A 14,016-nucleotide genomic window follows, 5' to 3' on the forward strand; every position below is an offset into this window, starting at 1 on the left:
GTAACAATGCTTTCACTCTATTTTCCATTTAGCTTCCTATCAGAAGTGCAAGACCATAACTATAAGTCCTGCTATTTGAAAAATAATCCAAAATGTCAAAACTCATTGCAAAACAATTAAAGCATTTTGCATCTAGCCCTCCACCTTGCACCCACTGGTCTGAGAAGCAGTGACCCATATGCACCTGGCATTTATACATACTGACCCTAAGATCACTGTACCATGGAGTGGGGGAAATAAACTGAGATACTACAACCTCAGAATGAATATTGTCAGTAGTATTTTAATATTCAAAGTGTATTTTTGCATTTTATATCAAATGTAAACCTGAAATCAGTTGTAAATAAGGACATTTAAGTGTAATAAATGTCAACATTAATGAATGGATCTTATATAAAGCTGTTAGGCTGCATATGAAACAGGCCCATGCAGGAACCCAGGATTTCACTCTGTGCTGGCATTTTTTGCATATATATTCCCATGTTTGCTTTTTAACTGTTTCTGAAAACTTAAATTCACTCTTGTAATATAGCAACCTGTTTATAAGTTTTCAAGTGCTATTTATCTTATTCTGTAAGTATTACTGTTTGGATGTGTTTGATAGTGTTTGCTAAAGTAAGCATTCATCTCATGTGCTATGCTATTGTAGTAGTGCTGCAGTGTTGTCCTCATGTATACAAATGCAAAATACCTACATTCTGAGTAGCAATCCAGCAAACTGGCATGTTATTTTATATTCTTAGTTCTGTTTCTTGATGCTATCTCCTGCTCTCTTTTTCAAAAAGCTTCCAGAGCAGTAAATAATATTTTTTCAATCAATCAAATTATATTAATTAGGGCTTATACATGTGTATACAGTTCAGTATTTAATGCTATTGAGAGCTTTATGTCATTCTAACTTCCAGAGTAGTACCTTTGTTAACTAGAAGTCTTTGTAATTTCCAAAACATTAATTTGATGTTTTCAGCCCATTTTCCACTTTTGACAGTAGTGGAAAGGCTAAAGCTGTTCCACGTCTTCAAAGCAATTACCTAGCATTGTTATACACACAGCATACTTATCATTGTTATACATACAGTATACTTAGCATTGTTGTACTCAAAGTATACCTAGCATTGTTATATATACATATAATGTGCTTACAAATGTTTAGTTGAATATTTGCTACTCTACTGTTAACAGTGTTGTGCTTACTAACCTGCAGTAACTAGATGCCACTATACTATTATGTCACTATAATAATACACCGATCAACTGTTATTAATGTCCTAGTACTTTGACTGTACAAGCTTATAACTTAGCCTTGTCCATCCTTCTCTGACCTAAGGTATAGCTATTGGTATCAAATTATTAAACCAGAGCTGCCTCAGAGGTTCTGTAGCAATGTCTGGTGGCAGAATTATTTGAATTTTATGTCCTAATGTACTTGATATTTTAACTCTGTCCTCTTTGCTACCTATTTTTTCTCATGTCTGTTTCATTCTTAGATTTCTAGACTTTGACCAGTGCACTTTCCTCATCATTCAGGCAGACCCAGTCACCCCCCCTCAGCTATGCTTGCCACCTAGTTTTAATGCTACATGCAATAGCAAGCATCTGGACCTCAGGTATAGCTTGGCAAAGACAAAGTCAAGGAGACCCTATTTACTTCCCTGCTGTGGATGTATAACCTCCATAAATAGGTATTTTGATAGGTACATATTCGCATTGCTTCACTATGAAGAATCTTATATTTGCTGTAATACTTACACAAGGAGTATGCACTATATCAGGTGTGTAGTCAGTAGCTCTGTATATTAGAAACTGTAGCATAACTTGACATACATTAAAAACTGCATGACCCAATTTTAAATAGCATAAAATAATATAATATAATATAATATAGTATATAATAGAATATAATAATATATAATATAATATAATATAATATAATATAATATAATATAATATAATATAATATAATATAATATAATACACATCTTAATAGGCAGCATTTAATCACATCTCTCAAATATTTAGATATTTTATGTAACACCCCCTATCAATATTTAGTAATTTACCTTTATTAACAATATTTCACAGAACCACATTAAGCAAACATACCCCCCCCCCATTTTTTTAACATCAGGTAATTAACTTGTAGGTTTTGGTATAAATCTAATTTAATATTTTCTTTGTTTAACAGATCCCCGGTAAGCAACAGATTTTGTCAAACCACCCCTAATCATACTTCTCTTATTTTTTTTTTCATTTTATTTTTATGTACTAAATTATTGCTGCTACCAGTGCCCTACTTAGCAAGTGTGTAAGCTTTTTCATTAATTCTCTGCTTTATATAATTTACTTTATATATTTAAGTGGAAACAGTAACAGTTATGCATACACACTTATCTCCTTTTGGCCTAGTAGACTGATTGTTTTCTGTCCCAAAATAGTCTGAGCAAATGAAACCCAGTCTATTCCCCTACCCTTTCCCCAATTTTCAACCACCCACACTTACTCAAAATGTAAACCCCCTATGTCCACCTACCACAATCCACAACCAATCACAGTATAAGAAGTACATCTTCCACTTTCTTGTTCACATTAACTATTTGCAGTCCCTCCCATATTTAATTTAATACTCCCTCCACTATCCAGTCATCCCTTCCATTCTGTATATATCATAACATACTCCCCACTCTTTCTATCCTGTATACCATAACACACTTCCCATCCTCTTAATTACCAACACCTCAACGTAATTTAATTTCCTGGTATAACACATACTGCTGTTCTATCCCTAAACTTGTTAAAATATCATCCTACAACTAATCACCATGCAACCAACCTCCATGCTGACTCCCTCACCTCTCCTGCTACTCACCCACTTAACACATTTACCTCCACACTTCCACACAACCCACCACCATCATCCTAGCTGTACTATCCAATATGATCCAGCATACTCAACCCTTAACTCACCCAAGGTAACATCCACCTTATACTCTCCCAATACCACAGACTTTCTCAAACGCAACCTAAACTTACACAACCCCATAATACATAAGCTAAAATTAAAATAAAATGATGAGCCTACAACCAACATATCACCTCCAAACTAAAACTCACTGGAGATATACATCCAAATCCTGGACCAAACATTCACACAGAATATTAACTCTACAACCCACCCCCCTACAATCCCCACCCCCTCCAATATAACATAACACTACTTGTTCTTCCCTTAACATTACACCTCCAACTTTAGAAGCATCTACAGCAAAACACTATAGTTCCATGCCTGGCTTACCTTATATGCTCCAGATATAGTAGTAATAACTGAAACCTGTCTGAATAAAGAAACAAAAGATTATGAAATTCTTCCCTCAAACTATAACATACTATGAACAGGTAGGCAAAATAAAAAGGCAGATGGAGATGCAATATTACACAAAAATTCTCTACAGTTTATCCCCTTCACCACTAAATCCTCTACAATTTGGCAAGGCAGAAACCCTCATATCTACACTCAGACTCAAACAAAACAAGTCACTGTGTATTATAAGTGCCTTATTTGACACCTGGTAACAATGTCTCTATTGCATAAGACTTCTTCTGGGTCTCATCCAACATCTCCCAAGAAAAATTTATACTGGGTGATTTTAATATTGACTGTCTCTCTTCTCCGACTCACCTAACCAATCAATGAATCGTTATGATATCTCACAGGTAATCATCACTTCCACCCATTATAATAAAAATAACACTAAGGGAGCATTACTTGACTGGATTTTTACCTCTATGCCTTATAAAATCTTTACTTTAGGTACCCTTCCAGATACCCTAATTGATCATTCACCTACCTACTTAATAAGTAAGGAAACTAATATTCAAAAGCTACCACATTTCAGCATAGAACATAAGTTCACGCATTTCAAGAGTCATTTATCTTCCATCTAAAAGTATATAACTGGAATACTCTAAAATACCTTCCATTAGACAACGCAGTAGCTCTTTTTAATTCTACTTTCCTGAATAAGAACTTGCTTCAGTCAGAAAAAAAGTGAGTTAGGGCCAAACCTACACCCTGGTGCCTGAAAATACAAAACACCTTATGAGACTTAAAGATAGAGCTTGGTATATGTGGCTGTCCAATAAAACGCTAATGAATCTCCAAAAATTCAGACAACTCAGAAACCAAAAAAAAAAAAAAAAAAAAAAAAAAAAAAAGATAATAAAACATACTATACTGACCTGCAACATAAAAACTACAAAAATCCACAAACATTCTGATCCTGTATAAACCAGTTGCTCAATCCTGGTCACACCATTCAACCATCTCCTTCACTTAATACTAACAACTCCACCAGCTTTGCTGATGCTTTCATCTCCCATTTCATTCAGCCAGTCTCATCACAAAATCACACTTACTTTTATTTTGAGTGATTACTACTGTCTCCTGCTTTTATTTGTGCATTTCAGTGTATTTTTGTAAACAAATGCTCTTCCTCTCACTGTTACTGCTATAGGACTGACCTGAAAATGTCTTCAGCAAGGCATTTCTGGACAGCTGTTTAATTGGTTTGTGGTAGCATTGCACTTGTTGGTCTCTTCTACTGTGTTTTTTATATTAGGGGGACTGGGGTTATTCATCTTGTGGCACGAGGTGTTTGCCTGGTCTGAGTTGGTAAACACACAAAAGGGCTCACAGTATGCTTCTTTTACTGGCCAGAAGACTCATTCATTAGTTTCCTTTTTTTTTTTCTCTCTGCTGCTATAAATTTAGCATGTTTGCATGGAGGTGCTCACCATGTAGGAGCGGTTAGCAGTGCCCTGTACAGTAGCAAACACCTATAAAGCAAATTTTCCCCATACAATGGTACATAAAACTGTACCATGTAAAGCAGTAAATATAGCAAATATTTTGAGTGCTAACAATCTTAGAGCAGCTAGTTAGGCTTTGAGTGGCAATACCTATAGATTTAGTATCATTCAGTATTCTGTTGAACACTAACGTTTCTTTATAATTTGCTCCAGTAAAGCACTCTTATTAGTCTGCACCAACAGAGCACCCTTAATAGCCTTCTAATCCCAATACACCACCCACTTGTAGCTCACCAATCAAAGGACTGGACAACATGGATATGCAATTTCCTAACTTCTCTAAAGCCATCTTGGTGGATATATGCATCTTGAGTAAATGTAGCAGTTGTCTCATGTTTACTAACAACCACTTAATCCTTAAATAAATAGACACAGTATGTAAAAAGTGTACTTACACAATGACAGTGGAGGCTAAACTCACACATACAAGCACACATCAGGTTGTCAAAAACACACACACCACACACACCTCACAAAGCACACAACACACACACAGACTAATCTGTGCTGGGGCATTTAAAAGCAATCTTCCAAAACAACAAAGATTGCGTAGACTGCCTGTTGGCAAAGTTATGCCTCAGCAAGCCCAAAGGCACTCAAAAAAACAAAACAAAAAAACAACACCTAACACCAGACACACAGTCTCACTCAGTGGATCCCCAAACACTGAGACCCTAAGGCAAGCAAACACACTTCCCAGAACTCTTGTCATAGAGGACTCCATTGTAAGACATACTGATACCCTGCTAACCAGGCTGAAAAAGGGGAAGATAACAGTCACATGCTTATCTGGAGTCAGGATCCACCAAATTATGCACAGACTCAAGTCATTACACCACAGGTATGAGTATGATTCCATCATAGTCCATGTCGGTGTAAATGACCTGAGATGTACTGCCTTGGACTATATGAATACAGACATTATGGAGCACTCAGATTTTGTGTGTCTTGGGTGGCATGAACCTAGCTTTAAGAAGCATACTAGCATCATAATGCCACAATATGAACAAAACATGATTTTTAACAATTGTCTGTCTTTCTAGTGTCATTCTAAGGAGATCCAATATTTGTCAGGAGGACATGGTAAACAGAACACGTCACTTTGCCAAGGATGGTCTGCACCTGTCCCATCTAGGCTTTTGAATACTCTCTAAAACTTTATCCACCTCCATAGTGCCATGTTTAGGTAATGCCAAATTAACAAACCTACCTACATAGCAAAATCAACAACCTTAAGGTGTTACTGCTCAATGCCAGGAGCCTAAAAAAAAAAAAAAATATATATATATATATATATATATATATATATATATATATATATATATAGTGGATATAAAAAGTTTACACATCCTTGTTAAAATGCCAGGTTTTTGTGATATAAAAAATGAGACCACAATAAATCATTTCAAAACTTTTCCCACCTTTAATGTGACCTATAACCTGTACAATTCAATTGAAAAACAAACAAATCTGTTAGGGGAAAAAATATAAAAAATAAAAAACGTGCAATAAGCTGGTTGCATAAGTGTGCACACCCTTAAACTAATATTTTGTTGAAGCACCTTTGGATTTAATTACAGCATTCAGTCTTCTTGAGTATACACCTGCCATTAATTAAAGAGACTCTGATTAACCCCAAATAAAGTTCAGCTGTCCTAGTAGGATTTTCCTGACATTTACTCAGTTGCCTGCTACATCAAAAGCCATGGTTCGCAGAGAGCTTACAAAGCATCAATGGGATCTCATTGTTGAAAGGAATCAGTCAGGAGAAGGGTACAAAAAAATTTCCATAGCATTGGATATACCATGGAACACAGTGAGGACAGTCTTCAAAAAGTGGGGAAAATATGAGACAACAGTGACGTTGCAAAGAACTGGACGTCCCTCCAAATTTGATAAAAAGACAAGACAAAAACTGGTCAGGGAGGCTGCCAAGAGACCTATAGCAACACTGAAGGAGCTTCAGGAATTTCTGGCAAGTACTGGTTGTGTACTGCATGTGACAACAATCTGGCATATTCTACATATGTCTGGACTATGGGGTAGGGTTGCAAGATGAAAGCCTTTTCTTATACAGAAAAACATCCAGGCCCGGCTAAAATTTGCAAAACAATACATCATGTCTCCCCAAAGCATGTGGGAAAATGTGTTATGGTCTGATGAGACCAAGGCTGAACATTTTGGTCACAATTCCAAAAGGTACGTTTGGCACAAAAACAACACTTCACATCACCAAAAGAACACCATCCCCACGGTGAAGCATGGTGGTGGCAGTATCATGCTTTGGGGTTGCTTTTATTCAGCTGGAGCTGGGGTTTTAGTCAAGGTGGAGGGAATTATGAACAGTTCCAAATACCAGTCACTTTTGTCCCAAAACCTTCAGGCATCTGCTAGAAAGCTGAAGAGGAATTTCACCTCTCAACACAATAATGATCCCAAGTATACATCCAAATTAACAAAAGAATGACTTCACCAGAAGAAAATTATAGGTTTGGAATGGCCTAGACCTAAATCCAATAGAAAATCTGTGGGGTGACCTGAAGAGGGCTGTGCACAAGAGATGCCCTCGCAATCTTACAGATTTGGAGCACTTTTGCAAGGAAGAGTGGGCAAATATTAATAAGTCAAGAGCTGCTATGCTGATAGACTCCTTCCCAAGAAGACTGAATGCTGTAATTAAAACAAAAGGTGCTTCAATAAAGTATTAGTTTAATGGTGTGCACACATGCAACCAGCTTATTGTATGTTTTTTATTTTTTATATTTTTCCCCTAACAGATTTGTTTGTTTTTCAATTGAATTGTACAGGTTATAGGTCATATTAAAGGTGGGAAAAGTTTTGAAAGGATTTATTTTAGTCTCATTTTTTTATACCACAAAAACCTGGCATTTTAACAGGGGTGTGTAAACTTTTTATATCTACTATATATATATATATATATATATATATATATATATATATATATATATATATATATATATACACACACTCCCTCCAAACCCTCCTCATATTCAAGAATATAGACATATGTGCAGTTACAGAGACATTTTTTAAAGAGCAGAGAGTACCCCGTCAGTGCAGGGTTTCAGTGCCTTTCAAACATTTAGACTAATAATTGTGTAGACAAAGGCTAAATGTGGAGCTGTCACAACATACATAAATAACAAGCAGACCTCTAGGTTGGTCAAACAGGATGATGCACTGGAGTTACTCCACATGCAGATCACTACAGACAAAATCCTGTACCATATCCTTCCCAGCTATAGGTCACTCTCCATGTCCCAAAAATCTCATAATGCATACTTGGACCTAATGGAGTCACTTACATACAACCTAACACCCTACTCATGGGAGACTTTAATTACTCCTCTACAAACTGGAAAATCTACACAGTCTTAAATCTATAGGCAGAGAAATTCCTGGACATCCTAAATACAAACACCCTTGACCAAATAGTGAATACGCTCACTAGAGGCTCAAACATACTGGACCTTGTACTGACAAATATGGGAGAACACTGCATACCCTAATGTCTCATCCTTCCTGGTAAGGTTTGATCATAAAACTGTCTCCTTCAAAATCAAAAACAGCCCCATAACCCTAGTAAAATCAGTAACAGTAAGGAACTATTCCAAGACAAACTACCTTTTATTAAGTGATAGTTTGCCAAAATGCACTGCCCCTCAAATTCCTCACAACGCAGTAGCCTACACTAAATTGCTCTTGGAAACTCTGTAAAAACCATGTCAATTGCTGCATAGAGACTGCTGTACCTACCAGAGATAAGCCCTGAACTAGCCTCTGAAACAAACTGCCCTGATGGCATCTCATATTAAGCAGGATATACAACAAAAGGAAAACAAAGTAAGGAAAAATTCAATAAGGGTAATTTCTGTAAAGATAAAAACTCATATCAAACTAAATAGTTAATTAAGGGGGCGCTTTAGATCAAACAATGCCAGCTTTGGATTTAAGATAGCCCCCTGGTGAAAGATAACCATACGGCCTTCTTTAGCTGTGTCAGAAACCTCAAGGGCAGCACACAGCAATATGCTGAACTGGTTGTTAATGGTGCCATATTCACCAAGCCTGGTAATATATCTAACCTGTTAGGGGGCAAATATAGTACTAACTTTGTCCCCTCTCACTACAACCATCCCCCAAGAAATACCCTCAAACATAACCCATTCAACTATAACTAGGGAGCATGCATTGGCTGCACTCACTAAGGCCAAGAACACAGCCTCTGTAGGTCTTGATAACATCCTGGAATGCCTCCTGAACAGCCTAAAATACAACTTATCAGGACCCCTGGATTCACTATTTAACTACAGTCTTAAAACAGGCTTTGTGCCATGAGAATGGAGGACTGCGATGGTCATCCCTTTTCATGAGGGAGAATCTTTCAACAGATTCCAGAAACTGCAAATACTTTAGTATGACTAGTGTTATTTGCAAAGCCACAGAAAGAATTATCAAAGAAATTATCAACAAGGACAAAGGAGATCTCCAGACATTGGCTCCAACTCAGTATGGCTTTGTCAAAGGAAGGTCATTCTTACTAAACCTAGTGAACTTGTTTGAAAAGGTCATTAAGGCAATGGATGAGGGGAAAGTGGTGTGTACTGCCTACCTAGATCTGGCTAAAGCATTTGATTCAATATCCCACTTGAGCATTGCCAGACAGCTTACAGAATTGGGCAAAAGCCTGTTTAGAACATGATGGATAGCTAACTGGCTCACGGATAGGACCTAAATGGTTAGGATCAATGAGGCTACCTCCACAAAGAGACTGATGACAGTGGAGTCCCTCAGGGCTCTGTGGTGGGCTCACTCCTCTTTGGCATCTACTTCTCTGCGGTCAAAGCCAATGTCAAAGGCCTCTGGTTGACCAAGTTCACAGATGATTGCAAACTGGGGAATGTTACTGAATCCCCCCATGATGAGAACATCCTTCAAGAAGGTCTATCACAGACAAACACTTAGTGCCAAAACCATGGCTTAAAACCCAATATTAAGAAATGCATTATAGTACCTGTTGTGAAGTTGGCCACCCCAGGTAATTACATTATCAATGAAACACCTCTAAAAGTTGACTGTCTAGTCAGGTATCTGGGAACTCATGTACATAGTAACCTGGCCTTCAACCAGCATATGTCCAAGGTAGAAAGAAAATACTTCTGTGCTGCTCAATGTATAAGTAAGGGTATGGCATTCATGTCCAAGAATGTCAAGGTACCACCGTACTCATCCCTCATAAGACCCATCATACAGTATACTGCCTCATTCGGTATGTACCTGACCAGACACATGCAGCAACTGGAATGTCCAAAAAGATCCTTGCAAAAAGAATACAGGGAGTAAGCACAGTGTCCTATACTGATTGCCTCAAAGCTCTGTCTCTTTTCTTGGTATCATACAGACTTCTGAGAGGTGATCTTTACCTGATGTACAAGGCATCCCTGGACCCTGTTTTGATGGACCTCTTATACAGCCACAAAACAAACAGCAGCAGAGATACTAGATCAAAAGACATGCATTTTGCTTGTGACATAAATGGGACATGTTGGAGAGACAGATATGTTTCATATTGAATTCCTATTCTCTGGAATAGAATTCCCATCCATGTTTAGCAGAGTTCATCCCTAAACCTATTTACAACAATTTGGACCAATGGATGGGTAATCTGAAATTCAACCTCTGCATCTGATGGACTGAGGCAGTCAATAAATCACCCCCTATATAAATCAAATGTGTCTGTCACATTTGGGTTGCATGTGTAGGGTTATAAGGGCCTTAGTAGTTATTAGCCTAGTATACACCTATGAACCTATGAACCCATGAACCAAAATTCTCCTAGTAACAACAACCAGACAACACCACCACCTACCATCTCTCTTCATAACCTCTCCTTCCACCCCTGCCCCACTACTTACATAAAAAATATTAATAAAATAAATCCCACCATCTTAGTCCTCAATGACCTACCTGGCGAATACCTTAAGATGGCTTTAGAGGCAGTAGACTACCCTCATCTCAATTCTAATTTATTTATTTATTTTACATTTGTTGACCGGGATAGTCTGACTGGATACATGTCCATTTTCAGCGGATGCCCGGGGAGAAAAGCTCCAACATAGTCTCAATGACAGATAGTAACATATTAGAGTTTAAGATAGAAAAGGATAAAAAGCAATTTACATACTACATACTACCACAAACTACCTTGCTCTAACAAACACAATATACGACAGTTCATTTTACAGATCTTTAAAAACATGCTAGCAAAATAATTAAGACAGATTATAGATTAGAGTTTGGCTAATATACAATGTACATGTTTTGGGTTACATATCTCCACCCTAGGTTGTCTTTTTGGGCCTGAGAAATTAGTATGGCCTTGGTTTAACGAAGAGGAGCTAGTTTGGGTTTGAGCATGGGCAAAGCCAATGTGACTTAAAATGGAGTTTTAGACTCTTTTTGAATTGAGCTGGGGAAGTAATAAGCATGAGGTTGTTGGGGAGGGAGTTCCATATTTTTCCAATGGTGCTGGCGAACAGAGCGTCACCGCCTAAGTTGTGGGATTTGAATGTTTGGACAAGGAGTCTGTTTGATGAGCGAAGGCAGCTTAGATTGGTGTAAGGAATTATTATATTTTTCAGTGCAGGGGTGTTATCAGGTTGTTTAAGAATTTTAAATGCTTCTATGAGTTGGTTCAGCTGGAGAAGGTTTGGGAGTTCTATCCAGCCAAGTTTTTTTCAGGTTAAAGCAGTGGTGTGTTCTATAGGGCAAGCCAGTTACAAATCTGGCAATATGATTATAACAACATGAGAGTTTGTTCAGGTCAGATTTGTTAAGGTTAGTAAGCACGGGAGAGGCATATAGAAGGGTAGAGAGAAGGTGTGAGTGGGCAGTGGCCGCTTTGGCCATTGGGGTTAGGAACGTTTTTATCCCGTATAAGGACCCAAGTTTCTTGTTTATGGACTTAATGGTTTGGGTGATATGCATATCGAATCTAAGTTTATTGTCAATGATAACTCCTAGTAGCTTTGTGTAGGAGTCTGGGAAGATGATGGTACCATTGCTGGATTGTATAGTAAAATGTGTAGGAGGGGATTTATTTGTTGGGTAGAAGAGAAGTAGCTTGGTTTTGTTTGGGTTTAAGATCAGATGATGATCTGAGATCTGAGTGTTTACATCTCAAACTCACCAATGAATGGAGCTGTGGGCAGCAGCACAGACTCTACATGGTGCCCAATGGGGGGAAGAGTTGTAAAAAGACCAACCGCTTTGGGCATCTATTGTGGTGCGCAGTATTCTCAAGATAGGAGAACACGGATCACAAACTGTGCACCATGGCAGGGCTAGCCACTCGACGGTGTAAAATATGGCTCTAGGTGATTCGGTCATGTTGACTGTCACCAAAAAATGGGCATGGGTAGTTACCGGTGATAAGTGGGTTGAGGACCCGGCCTACTCTCTGACCCATGCCAGGGACCCATGCTAACGGTGGGAGGGGTATATGTGCCCCTATTGGCCAGTGTGTGCCTGCCATAAAAGCCCAGCAGCCCTGGGTCAATAGGATACTGGCTGGCCGGTGTCTAGTTGCCCAGCCTGGGTTACCTGGGATAGCTCTGTTGAGTGAAAGCTGGACATAAAACCAACCAACCTGCCAAACATGAACTAAGAATTGCTACGCTTAATGTAGGTTCAATGACAGGATGCAGCTTAGAAGTGGATGACATGATGATACGGAGAAGGCTGGACATCCTATGTATCCAAGAGACGAGATGGAAGAGCAGTGCAACAAAGCCACTTGGCTTGGGATCCAGACTCTACTACTCAGGTGGTGGACAGGCTAGAAATGGTGTAGGAATTGTGGTGAGACAGAGGCTTCAGAAGTCAGTGAGGGATATCATCAGAATTAATGACAGACTCATGGCAATCAGACTCCAGTGTAATGATAGGACAGTATTCATAATCTCAGCCTATGCCTCACAGCAGGGTTGTAATAGTGAGGAAAAGAGTGCATTCAGACAGCAGTTGCAGGACCTACTAGATAAAGCAGGACAACATGAATTGGTGTTGATAATGGGAGACTTAAATGCACATATCGGGACAGACAGAACAGGATATGAGGACTGCCTGGGTCCACATGGGTGGAGCAATAGGAATAAAGAAGGAGAAGCCATTCTAGACTTCTGTCTGGCAAATGGCTTGATAGTAGCCAACACATGGTTCAGAAAGAGAGAGAGTCACAAAATCACATACAAGAGTAGCCAACATGCAACTCAGGTAGACTTTCTCCTAGTAAGGAAAAGGCACTGGGGTAGAATCCATGATTGCAAAGTCATCCCCAGTGAAACAGTCGGTTCACAGCATAAACCAGTAGTTGCCACATTCAGCTGCAATCAGTGGTCAGAGAAGGCTCTAAGGTCAACAGAGACCAGGCTGAAGACCTGGAAGTTGACTGGAGATAAAGTACAGCAGTTCAAGGAATTACTCAGGGCTCTAGCACCCCAAGAAGAGGAGGAAATAGGTGGAGTTGAAGAAGAGTGGCAGCGCCTAAAAACAGCATGTGTTAGGACTACAGAAAAGATATGTGGCCGAGCCAGGTATGGCAATAAGGTCCATAAGGAAAGCTGGTGGTGGAATGCAGAAGTGCAGGAAGTAATCAAAAGAAAGAAGGAGTGCAGGAAGAAGTGGGAGATTGAAAAGACTGACCAAGCTAGGAAGGACTACTGGTTGGCTAACAAAGAAACTAAGAAAGAAGTTGCAATAGCAAAGAATAGGGCATCAGAAGCACTCTATCAGCTTCTGGAAAGTGACTCAGTAAGGGGCACAAAGAAACTATACCAGGTTGCAAGGCAAAGACAGAAAGATAAAGAAGATAGTCAGACACCCTTCATAAGGGATTCCAGCAACAACCTACTTACCAGCCCACAGGACATCAAAGGCAGATGGAAGGAGTATTTCCAGCAGCTTCTGAATGAAGAAAACCCCACAGAAGCGGTACTGCCCTTGAAACAGTCTACAATGAGAGTAGAAGAGGAGCCCAGCTTAGAAGAAGCAAGAGCAGCACTAAGGAAAATGAAGTCAGGGAAAGCAGCAGGGTCAGATGAGGTCACAGCAGATATGATAAAGATGCTG

This window comes from Protopterus annectens, chromosome 2.part2 (assembly GCF_019279795.1).
Source record: "Protopterus annectens isolate FY-2018-M chromosome 2.part2, PAN1.0, whole genome shotgun sequence".
In the NCBI taxonomy this organism is placed as follows: Eukaryota; Metazoa; Chordata; order Ceratodontiformes; family Protopteridae; genus Protopterus; species Protopterus annectens.